Here is a 13,712-nt window from a genome sequence, read left to right as displayed (position 1 = left end):
AGCAAGCCCTTAACTCGCTGAGTGATCTGCCCACTCTTACAAAAATTTCTGTGGTAGTTGAGTTTAAGACAGTCATTTTCATTGGTCTTCATTGGAAGAATCATTTTCATAAAATCCCTACAAGGGTGAAGTCAACACAACGAGGTGGGAATTTACTGAGGCAAAAAAAAAAAAAAAAAAAAAAAAAAAAAGCCTTGAGGATAGTCTCACCTGCTGGTTTTATAAGGGACTCTAGAGCTTGGATTTTATCATAAAACTTCCCAGGCAGAAGAAGGCTTAACAATCTTACCTTTGCAACCCCAGCTCCCTGAGAATTTTCTGAGAATTACCATGACTCCCATTGACTGGAGGGGGCGAGTCAACAGAGAATGACAGGCATATTAATATTTAGCAACTAATAACCTGGAAAACCCTGTAAGCAGGACTTTCAGCAGTCCAAGAGAAGAGATGAGATTTATCTCTGACAGCATCTGCTAAACTATCATGTAATAGATATTCAGCTAAATAATTCTCTCTTCACTTATTTTTATTTAAAGGTATTTAAAATCAGGTGGACATTGTTTGCTGGGCAGAAGAATATTTTCTTCTTCAAAGATGTTTGAATTTCTATTATTATTTATTGTCTCCAGTGACCCACCTCCCGTTCCCCATTTATTTTCACTTCAGGGATGTATTTCTAAGCTATCCCATATATACAGTGTCATCACACACTCTGAATCATATTAACTGTAAAGAGTCACAGTGCGGCCAAACAATTCAGCCAGTCATTGAGAAGCCTTTTACCTTTGACTGTGCCTTGTTACATAACTGAAAAATTACTGACAAGGATAGAGAAAACCGCCCTCATTTCTCTTCATAAAAAAGCATCTCCTAATAAAAGCTTTCTAAAAATAATGCTACTAAAATGTTCATGTGCATATTGTATTACTGCTAAAAATTATATTAACAGCAAGAATTACAATGTCTTTAATGAGTAGTTTATTGGGAGATTGATGTTGGGGATTATAAATTCAAGAACTGTCTAGGCTGTGGAGTGGGTTCAAGTGCAAGCTAAGTAACTTATTATTTTAATTACATTATTGCTTATTTTTTTAGGTGTGTGTGTGTGTGTGTGTGTGTGTGAGCAGATGTGCATGTGCCATGATCTACTAGGGAGGTCGGAGGACAGCTTGAAGGAGTGAGTTCTCTCCTTCCTCCTTGTGTGTCTTTGGGTCCAGACTCTGTTCCCAGGCTTCTCAATAGGCCCCTTTGCTTACTGAGCCTTCTTGTGAACCCCCAACGGTAACTCCCTGAAACTCTATCTGAAAATAAAACGTTTAAAAGCAATGATCATATAGCAGCAATACTTATCTGACATGAATGAGGCCATAGGCTTAGTTTCCAGTACTAAGGGGAAAACTTCATGTATCATGTTTAATATGTTATCTTAAGTGCCTATTATATTGACCACAGCCTTTAAAATCCAAAGTCCTATGTAATGCATAATTCATCAATTAAAAAAAAATGAAGCGGATAGATAGTCAATAAATACCTTTTGCTGTGGTTTTAAAAGACAACAAAAATTGAGCCAATCAGGCATACGTCACAATATTTGACATTTGCAGGTTGCCACCGCCCTCCTTGCCTATGATAGACCTTGTACCAGAGGACAGCATAACTGCTGGGGAAGCTTTTGTGGAGATCCGCCACTCTATATCGGGTGGCGCAGATGAACTGGCATTTCTCACAGGCGCAGAAGAGAGAATCCCTCAGCAGGAGAGCTGTCTGTTATTCCGTCCTCCAAAGGTCAGGGAAATGACCTACATGACCGTTTGCAAGATTTAAAACTTCAACTTGGGCTGGTTCCTTGGTGGGGAGAACTAGACAGTTCCTGTCAGATATACTCAGAACCGTACCAATGAGAACTGAATTTTCAAATAACACATCTACTCTATAAAAGGGCAAGCACATAAAAAGTGCCGTAATTAAATTTTATTTTAAGGTTTTCTTATTCACTAAATAGGCCACAGTAAGTCAGAAGTGGCTTTAAATATCCTCAGTGCTTTTTTGATAGAGCTCCTGCAGGGCTTAGAAATGAAAATATCGTTCCAACATGAGGCTCAAATGCAACCGAGCCATCCTCCCCTGTATCCCATCTCTACTCTTAAAACAATTATCAATCTGAGTACACTCGCAAAGCAGCTATGTCTGTTGTTTCTTGGGAGAAAATTGCATAGTGTGTATAGTTCCTCCTTCATACATTGTGGGGGATCCAATGTCAGTCCATCTGCAGGCTCTTTGGTAGACATGGGATGGATGATGAGACTCAGGAATAGGGGAATAACAACCTTCCAACTTCCCATCCCAAAATAAAATCTCTGAAAGTTTAGTTCTTGAAAATTAAGTCCAAGACTCTCTGTCTAAAATCAACAACATAAAAATATCTTTATTATCAAAATTAGCTGTGCCAAAATGGCCAGAATGAAATATCAAAAGTGGACAGCCCCTACTTAAAGAGATGTGTTGGGGAGCCAACCCAATCTGTTATAAACCTAGCCCCAGCCCACCCCCAAGTGTGTGTGTGTGTGTTGTATGCAATGAACTCCAAAATCTATATTATTTGGCTTTTTGAAGAATAATGATATAAAACAGTCTACCACAATGTGTGGGTAAAGCAGGACTTCAACAGCCATGCGTATTTGTAAATCTCTGAACCTGACTTTTGCTTTCAGTCAGTGTCTTCTCAGACAGCTTCGTGTACAGAACCGTAGATCAAAGTTAATACTTACTCATGATGGCTCTAGAAAGTAGGCTGCAGACATGTGGATTTCTACTCTGTTTAAACTTACATTATGCTGAGCATGCTCTCCTGTGGTCCCTATTGTGTACACCTGTACATTATTCTTCCTTAAACTGATGAACCTCATTGTGGTTGCTAAACCTGAGTTTGGAATGTTTGGTATTCTTGACATGCCTTATCCAAAGGTTTCAATTCTGCTTCCTTTTAACCCATATCCTTCTCAGATATGTGTGTCTTGATATTCTCTCTCTCTCTCTCTCTCTCTCTCTCTCTCTCTCTCTCTCTCTCTCTCTCTCTCGCCTTAGATTCTTCCTGTACTCTATAAATGTCAGAGAAATCTAGCATGTTCATTCTTCATTGATTTGCCATTCTTTTTCTTTTTTTAATGTGTACGAGAGTTTTGTCCACGTGGATGTCTGTATGAAGGTATTGGATACCCTGGAACTGAGTTAACAGGGGTTTGTGAACTGCCATGTGGGTGCTTGGAATTGAACTGGGGTCCTTTGAAAGAGTAACTGGCGCTCTGACCTGCTGAGCCATCTCTCCAGGTCCAAGTCGCCATCCTTAATGAATAGCCTGTACTGAAAATGTGGCTTTTTCTTTAGAATTTGTGCTTTCCTCAAGGTTGTGTTGACTAAATCAAACAACAAAGTGTTGGTGTGAAGAACTGCAGTAGAATATGGTCCCCATCCTTTCTTCTAATCTGGTGTCTAGCTATTATCTTCAGATTGAAACATTCTGTCTTGAACAGAAAAGGGAGACTCTTGAGATTAGGGAAGGCCACAAAACTTTTTTCAGAAGACACGGGGACATCAGGGAGTTTTGAGACTAATGATTCATCATTAAAGTCATATAAGTGATTGCTAATGGAGTAGAGACCTTCCAGTGGAGGTTACTGAGAGCTGGACAGGTTTGCAGCTTTTGTGTATTGTCACAGCTCTTTCTTGGGAGGGCTTTTTGCTGATGCAGCTACCCTTCAGCCACTCGTGGTTTGGTAAGAAACACCTCGTCCTATAAGTTGGTCTCAATCAGCTCATTGGTGCATCAAGCTAAACAAGAAGGGAATCAGTTCTCTCACTTTTTTATTGAAAATAATTATTTTTCATACACCGATGCCCAACCTTGGGTGAACAATCATTTGCTCACACCTATCCTTGTGTGGGCATGTTCCCTGGCAATGTGCTGACATTTTCCTATTGGCAAGTAGAGTCTATTTTCCTGTTCTTTAAATATCATCTGCCCTAATAACTTGATTTTATTGCTAGGACATGGTAACCGTGATGAAAGAAGATATCTGAGCATGGCTCCAAGAGAACATATGGCTTCTGAGATCTTGGAATACTAGCCTGAAATCATTTGAAGAAGCCAGATAGAGTCACTAGAAAAGGAAAAGCGAAAAGAATTTTACTGGTAGCTCTTAGATAACCTACCCAACAGCAGCGTTGGGAGTCAGGCAGATCTGTAGCTTTCCCAGAGTCTCCAGGTGACTGAAGCTTCATGAAGAACTCCAGGGAAGAGTGATAGAGCTGCCAAACTAAATCAGCCCAAATCACTAACCAACAAAGTCATAATAAAACAGATAAAGCTAGTGTATTTTAGAATCATTTGTGTATGCTAATAGATCATGGATTAAATCTAACGAAAGATAATAGATAAAATACATGGACACATTGCTAGTAATTTTTGTTTCACCCAAACTCAGTTGTTTTCCTTTTGAGTCTATGCTGTTCTTTCACTCTTGTGATCTAATCACATCTAGCATTGATAGACTGTTTTATTAAAGCTCATTCCTTTAACATTGACTTTCACTATGCTATACTGAGGCAGAGCAGAAATTTGGATGAGGATGCTGAACCCAGGACAACACCTATACACAGACACATCATAGCAGAGGACACATGCAAGATCAAGAGCCAGTGCTCTTTGGTATAGGTTATGCTGCCCTGTAGTCCCTTTTTTCTGGTTGCAGCAATATCATTTAATATTGGCAAAAATAGGTTAAATTTAGAGTTTACATTATTAAAATCTTTGACTCGGGGTTTGTTTTTTGAACAGTCCCAATCATCACTAATGTTCATTCTTCAAGATAGATATATGATAGATACATACATACATAGACATACATGTATGGATATATACTTGTGTTCATTTTAAGTAGAGTTTTGTTCTAAAATTTCTGATTCACAATTCAGCAAATTTTTATTAGCAATAATTCTTAGATGCTTAATAATTCTTTGAATCATTTTATAAGCAATGTGCACCTTTTATCTCTGAATCATCTAGGGCCATCTTGCCAGTGAAAATCAAAGTTATATTTCACACTTTTTCCTTATTAAATTGAAAATGTTGCATGTTCTTCAGGGTACATCACTCTTCCTTTCTCTGAAGAGACTACTTGCTGTGTCCTTTTCAAACTATTCCTCTCCTTCAAATAAGGAGACTTAACTTATATAAAGTTTATTACCATCTCAGTTTATTATAGTTCAAAATAGGATTTGTAGTCTCATTTATGATTCTAATATAATGATAATTTACATACCAGGAAGACAGATTTCATTATAAATTCCAAGTTTTGAAATGGCATATTCAAAGCAAATCTTCAGTAAAGCTCTTTGACCTCACAGTCATATGGTTTTTAAGTATTACACTCTCAAAACATTACTGTAATAATTGATAAGTGATATATATGTAGGGTGACATCGGAAGGGGAGGAGCTGCATCATTCATCTGGACCATGCGGATGCTGTACCTAAGGAATTTTGTAACTATCAGCATATAATACCATGAAAGTCATTGTTTTGAACACGTTAAACGGTATAGCATTTATTTAACACCACTGTGTGCTTGGAGTGTTTTTTGTTACATGACTTCTGTTTAATTTCTCACAACTGAAACACGTGTCTCTTCTCCTGTACTCTATTAGGTGCCTTATGCTGCCTACTCTGTTGCTTAATGAACTACACCTCTGGGTCCTCCTTACTTCCTTTGTTAAAGAAGGGATCCAGGGGAGGAAAGGCAAAGGGGATGATGGAATCACATGATTTTCTTAAAAAAACAATTAAGAAAATAAGAAATGAAAAGGAAGTTATCCAAGTATGCACAGTGCTCTAAATAAGAACACGTCACTTGGGCTATCGTCATCACTAGACTTTTACAAAGAAATTGTAAGTCAGTACTCTTTTAATATGCTCAGGTATGGAAATCTGGTTTAGTAAGGTATATAGGAGACACTTGGGGATGACAAAAATTAGTGAGACACTCAATAAAATCTCAGGTTGGGAAGGAACCAGGGGAAGCTGTGTAGATTCCCTCAGGCCAGCTTCTCCCTTTGGTCCCCACACCGTACTGAATAAAAACGTCGTATCCCACAGAGTGACTAATTCCAGTGCTTCAGTGTTTTGCCATAATTTCTATTATGAAACGACATGACAATTAACTTCTATCTAACCGAAATGTACAACACTGGGGAAGTCATAATTTTCATGCACAATATCTAAGATGTTGATTAGAGTAGGCGGATAATTATTGTAAGAGGTATTAATTTACTTGTACTTTTCTTTTTGTAAAACATAACATTTATAACAATATTTCTTCTTGGTTAAATTGAGGCAAAAAATATGACTTATGGTCACACAGATAGAAAGTGAGATAGTAAAAAATACATAGTGTAAATGCTAAAAACAGGAGGAATCGTCTTTTCTTGGGATGAGCCCCTAATTTGTTATCCAACACCAAATGATCAACCCTGAAATCATGCACACACAAGTAACACTAAACAGACTGAGAAAGTTGTACATGTGTGTGTGTGTGTGTGTGTGTGTAGCAATAGCAATCAAAGAGAAATAAGCCATGGATTTGAGAGGAGGGACAGGGAGATAGAGCTAGCACAAGGAAAGACATGGGTGGAGTAAAGGGGAAAGGGAAAATGATATAGCTATATTTTGATTTAAAAAGATTGAAAAAACACCTATAGAAGAGGAGAGAGAGACTGTAAGAACCAGAGGATGAGGGAATTCACTTTGAGATTTTGTCTTTTAGTAATGACAGAAGCTACCCACATAATCTCACCAACATGACTGACTATGCATGAGCTGAACACAGCCAACAAGAATTGACATGTCCAAGTGGAATGAGGGAAAACGACAAGGTCTCAACCCTACACAAAGGATTATGGGTAACTGAGAAAACAGGAGAAGACCAGGCCAGTTGGTTATCCTATACCAAATGGTCAGCCATGAACAGGTTTTAGAACCGCACGCAAACACGTGCACACATGCACACACAACTATATGAGGAGACCATGAATTTGCAAAAGAACAAGGAGAAGTATGTGGAACAACAATTTGGAGAGGGGAAGCAGTTATATTATAATCTCAAAAACAAAAGAATTAAATACACACCCTAGTATGGAAGATCATCCTTAACTTGTACTATTTCCAAACTCAAGAGCCCTTGGTGACAAGTCTGCTGTTGTATGTATAGAATTTTGTAAGCAGCATGTAAAACCAAGGAACGCTGTGACTGACATGGGAGATGCAGCAATGGATACCGATGGCATCAACTAGTTGCTTTAGAATGTTTTCTCTGGGTTCTGAACCAGTATCTTTTTAAAAGTGAAAAATAGGAAAGTTATAGATTATAAGAAAGGAACACCAACCTTGAAACTGTCCCAGCACAGATGCCTCTGTTTCCATTCTTCTTTGTCTCAAGTATTTATTAGACACTTGCTAAAAACACATTTATGAAATTAATTGCAGGGCTAATTTAGACGGTGCTCCTTTGAAGACCATACTTATGCAGGTACTTGAAAATAATTTTTCTTGCTCATCTTCACTCACTGTAATAGCTTCTTTTTCTTCTCTATGAGTCTCGCTTTAATATGCTTTTTTCAGAGTATGAAAACACCATTTCATCCAGCAGCAGCCTTGGTGAGTCTAGATCAAATAGCAGTTATGCTTAATAAGTTCATAAATAAGACAGGAAGCAACTGCTAATGGAATCGCTCCTAAAACTTTACAGCACAATAAAATCGTGCCATTCCAGAGGGATGACACATTCCAATATTCATCCTAGTCCTAATGATGTACATGGGAATCTAGTAGAAACAGTATTTGAAATGAACAGAATTGACTTTCATGTACCACGGCAATTATCTATTTGGCCTTACCCCAGACAAAGTGTTCGACAGCCAACTTCATATTCTTTATTGGAAAATGAAATTAACAAAAAATGTTCCCTACAGATTTCTAGGAGGAGTGAAAGAGGAATAGGAAAGAAACCCAACAAGGTGGCCTTTCTCATCACAAGCATTCAAGGATTCACAGGTTCCCTTCTCTTTCCTGATGGCCACTCTCCACCACCTGCTTCTTTTATCTCTGTACCAGCTCTCAGTCAGAATAAACCTCAGAATCTCGTGCTTAGGATGATACAGCATCACATAATATCTTTTATGTGAGATGAAAGATTCCAAAACCAGATTGCCCATGTATGCTAATATCAAATGATGCCTCAGAAGAGCCAAATTTTTATATTTGTGTTCATTAAAAGAATTTATGTTCTTATATAAGATGAAAAAGGAGCATTTGTCAGAAATTGAGAGCTAGACAAGGCATTCAAACGGACAGTGGGTGAGCATCTGCTCGAACAATGGAGAGGTTGTGAGCGCTTGCTACATGCTGAGACAGCAGCTTGTCCTTGTAAAATTTTTATCCTCGTGGGGAGGACAAAACAGTCAGCTTTACTGGACTTTTGCTTACAAGGGAAAGGTTGGTACGGACTGAACAATGATGGAGAACTTCTTCAAGATTTCAATTAAACAGACACACAACCACAAGAAGGCATGAGCTGCATAGAGAAGGAGACGGCCAATCAGGCAGGACATAGCCACTTACCGGATGCTATTGGGAGAAGCAGTCTTAACCTGTTGAAGGAAACACAAAGAAGACAGAGGTGAGATGTGATGTTGTGAAGGTAAGCAGCGACAGTGTTTTGGAGAGCACACTATTGTGCATGTGATTAAAAAGCCTATGGAGGATTTTGAATATAAGAATGGCTGATTGTACCTGTCCATGTAAAAGATAGCCAGGAAACAGGAGATAGATGCAAGAGACTCCTTGGAATGGACCAGCTACCTGGCATACAGCACTGAACAACACAAAATGCTGTCTCGAAAAGGATGGAAGGGAGAATCAACAGGTGAAGGTGTTCTCTGACTCTACACAGATGCAGTGGTTATGGGTACCAATACTCACACATATAAACATGCACACCTACAGGTGGGGGAGATGGAGATGTGGAAAGAGGAGGAGAGGTGTTTTAAAAATAATATAAATGTACCTACTGACTGTGTGCCTATGTGGTCAGTGGGCAAGGAGGCAAGGAGGTTAGTTAAAACCTGTTGCGGTCATCAAGAATAAGCAGGAATGAGATTTATATTGAGGTAGAGACTCATCTACCTAAGCAGTCAGATTTAGGTAGAAGCAATGGGTCTTGATTACCAATTAAAATGGAGAATGAGAACTCAAGAAACCTAACTATAAATCCTGAAACGGTGCCTTAGTGTGATGGGAAAATATTGGAAGAAGACAGTTTGGGTCTCTCAAGAATTTTGTTGCAGACTTGCTAGAGTGGTGAATAACTGGTAGATGAGCAAGGAGCGATGCTATGAAGTAGCTACATGGCTTAAGTTTGGAGAAACAGTCCAGGGTATAGACAAAGATAGGTTGGTTGGTGGCATAGAGGTAACTCTTAGTACTACAGATCTAATTTTCTCTCTGAAGCCAGATTATTGTCAGAAAGCATGAAGACCACAGCATAGGTATCTATAATATTTGTCAATTACAAGAGAAGGTGTAGACTATTGAGTTCAATAGGTAGTTACTGAACTATTGAAGTAGAGGGAAAAGCAAACAATCTAAAAGGCAGTTATAATTCAGAGTTAGATTAACTGATGAAAATTACTGAGTACCAGTCCGAGAGAAGGCAAGGAAACTCCAGCTAATCTGTCTTGAACGTCTATATTGTAACAGAGCCAATGTTGGCTTTTTAATAATTTGGCCAAGTTGAGGAAAAACATCCCTGATGAATAATTATTTTATTCAAAAAAACAATGTAGAAATCCTGGAATTCTAAAAAGGACTGATAAAGGAAAAGATAAAAGAGGAAAGGGGGGGAAGGTCAGACGGGAGTCTGTGAAGATAAGGCCACATGTGACCCCCTCAGAGGCACCAATATCCCATGGGGGAACTGAAGCAGGACAACAGCTGATGGAACTCCCTTCTGCTCTGAGCTGCTTGTTAAAAACCCCTGCTGGCACTGCCAGTGACTTCCTCTCTCTCTCTCTCTCTCTCTCTCTCTCTCTCTCTCTCTCTCTCTCTCTCTCTCTCTGTGTGTGTGTGTGTGTTTCCTCTAGTTCAGGCTTCACCCTACAATGTGGGAGCGGAAGTTATAGACAGCAATATAGGTCGTGATCACACCCCCTCAGCAAGTTGAACTTTGAAAATATATAATTACTCACCAAGGTTAAACTGACCCCATTACTCAAATGACTGAGCCCCTTTGAGGGATGATTATTGTGTAACCACTGCCCATGAAAGAACAGAGACTGGTCTGCACCTCGACATCAGGACATCAAAGTCCCAAGTGGATTCATGCCTCTGGAAAGTTGCTGATAAAACGCAATTCTGTAGCACTTAGCAATCTGCTTGAACGAGGAAGAGAATCACAGTACGATCTTTGATAAGTACACTTTGAGGTCCTCTGGGCTGGTAGAAACAGTAAAGTACAGACTCTGAAATCTGAAGTTGGCTAGATTTCAAGCTTCATCACTTACTATAGAGTTTGACCATATGAAACTTACATGACCTTTGTAAACCTCAGGTTCCTCTCCTGAAATGGCCATGATAGTGACACCTACCTAACACTTACTGAATTATACAATGTAGAGTATGGGTCAGGCTTAATCTTGTGTCTGTGTGTATGTGTGTGTGCATGCATGTGTGTGCACATGCTCATGCTTGCACACACACCTCTTTCGGGGGTCACAGAGAGATACAGACACAGCAAGAACTGTGCCTATTATATAAAATGGATCAGAATATATAAATAAATGGTGTTGTCATCCCATAGGTGTAACAGGACTAGCTCCAGAAAGGACAACGTGGCCCTTGCTAAGTACTCAGTCTCTTATAGGAAATCTTACATTCCAGGCTCGGATCTTAGTGGAAACGACTGGAAACCCATGCTCTTGCTCCAGCTTCCTTGAATACCTTTGCTCCCTTCTCTGTCTTCACATATCACTCATACAATGCAATTCTCCCCTTGACTATAGCTTGCCTTGGCTAAGGTGTGTTCTTAGACCTCTCTGTTCCTACTGCCTGTCACATGACCTATTCTGGTCCAGTTATCCACTCTTGTATCTATCCTCTCGTTCACAGCCATGCTCAGCGCCTCTACATTGTAGCTGTCTCCCTACTGAGAGCTTCCCTCTCTATTTGTACGTCTGATTATTATCTATATGAAAAGTCTCTTTCATTGCCAAGATTTGCAAAAAGTACAATGATTTTAAATAATTGTTTGAATAAATGTTTTCTATAATTAGGTTTTTTTTAAAAAAAGATGTCTCTTTCAGGAAAATGTGTTATGAGACTTAACATTGGTACCTGGAGCAGAAAAGGACATTCATTTAAAAAAAATGAAAAAAAATCTCCATAAAGTGATGTACTGATGCTAGTTTTAATTTTGATGTATGCATTGTAATGTAAAATGTCAGTTAGCATGAGCAGAAACTAGGTGAAGATTAACTTCATAGCTTTTTCTTAAAACTAAAATTACTCTAAAATGAAAAGTTCATTTAAAAAAAATTATGCTCCCAGCTCTTCTGGAAGACTTCTTTCTCCACTACAAGAAACCCCCTCTGCTTCCTCATCTCTCCTCAGTTTCAGAAGTGACTGTACTGTGTAAGATTTTCTTCATCTGTCCAATGATGAGAGTGAACAAGCCATGAGTAAGAGAAGGTCTAGACAAAGTCTATACACTGCAAGTACGTGCGTGTGTGTGTGTGTTTGTGTGTGTGTGTGTGTTTGTGTGTAAGGAGAGGATCAAATATTGAATAACAAGTCAGAGATTTGCACCGTGACATCTAGTTCGAGTGTCCCTCTCGCTCCAGTATGGAGGATTGACCCTGATGCCCCAGTCACACTGGGCAAATACTTCTCACCACTGAGTCTTATGCCTAGTGCCCTTTTTATGCATTATTGTGAGGAAGGGTCCCACTCAATTGCCCAAGCTCTTCTTGAAGTTGTTCAACTCTTGCCTCAGCCTCCTGAGTAGCTAGGTTAAAGGCCTCGCTAGACACCAACGAGCATCAAACAGACTTTGTTACCTCTTTTGCTAGCCTTACCCTGCTGTGCTCCAGAATAGCTGCTCTCAGTAAGAGCCATGTATCATCATCATCCATAAAGTTGATGGAGTTGGAAAATTTCAACCTTTCCTGCTTTCACAGAGTCAATGAGACTTATGTCATTTATCGGATAAGTAGTTTGACAATCCGTTAACTCACTATCTCACTTCTTTCAGCCTCCAAATTTATCTACTCAAAACAGCTCAAGTCTGATGGTATTTTTTCCTTGCTTAATATCCTTCCTCACTACTGAAGAGATATGCCCCAAAGTGTCTTAATGCTTATATTTTCAATAAATACTATTTGGTATAAAGCAATTTTTATAATGTAACAGAACTACACTACAAGGGCAATACTTAAACACTAAAATTCCAGGTAAATGCACCAATTTACTTGACACAGGTCAAATTTGATGTGACTGTAATAATTGTATGCCTTTAACTGTGTTGTTTTATTTGTGTGTGCTAGATAAATGTGATGGAAGAGAAGTAGCTCCTTATCATAAACATTATTGTTAGACTTTAGTTTAAAAATGTATGTACATATGTCTATATACATGCATTGAATGTTTTTTAACACAGCTTAAGGACAAAATAACTGTGTGTCATTTCCTCCGAGTATCTCTTTTACAATCTTTTCTGCCATCCAAAATTAACTTTACTTAGCAGATATAGTAAATCTTCTAGAGGTAATACACACAAACTGTCCTGACTTTTAACTACTTATTTCTTACTTGAAGAAATTAATTTCTGTTGAAAGGAGACAGATTTTCCTGTATGTAAAAGGTGCTTGGATGTCTTGATTTTGGATAGAAGGCACATTAACATTTCTTATAAAGGTAATAGATTTTAAATTTAGTATTACTTAGTGACTTTTGACATAGCAACACACTTTTCAAGAACAAATGTAATTCAGTTAGTCTACTGTGTTCTCATTGCTTTTAGGAAGCTTTTTTTTTTTTTTTTTTTTTTTTTGGATTTTTGAGACAAGGTTTCTCTGTAGCTTTGGTGCCTGTCCTGGAACTAGCGCTTGTAGACCAGGCTGGCCTCGAACTCACAGAGATCCGCCCAAGCTCTTATAACTTAAATTAACCCCTATTTTGTTTATGTTTTACCCTCTGCCACCTGGTAGTACCTTTTTTCAGTGTGGCATATGTCTGGCTGGAGACTCCTCAGACCCTGACCCTCTTGCCAGCATCCTCCTAGTCTGACTGTCCTGCCCAGTCTCTTCCTGCTCAGCTATAGGCCAGTCAGCCCTTTACTAACCAATCAGAGGAATACATATCTGCAGTGTACAAAGATTGTTCCACAGCACTTGCATAACATTCCTTCTTTTTAGAATGAAAAAGATTTTCAGTAAAAGCAATGAATTGCTTAATATAGGATGTGTGCCTCCTTACTGTTTGAAATAGGAAGAAAAGCCTTTTTCTCTGCACTGATCGCATGATGTCAGTGGAATTTTCTTGGAATATCATCAAGTACCATGTCACCTTAAACTTTTCACCAAGATCACTGATCCTTGCTTTGCCCAAGT

The sequence above is a fragment of the Chionomys nivalis genome, chromosome 25, assembly GCF_950005125.1.
Source record: "Chionomys nivalis chromosome 25, mChiNiv1.1, whole genome shotgun sequence".
Lineage (NCBI taxonomy): Eukaryota > Metazoa > Chordata > Mammalia > Rodentia > Cricetidae > Chionomys > Chionomys nivalis.
Note: the sequence above shows the minus strand (reverse complement) of the source record.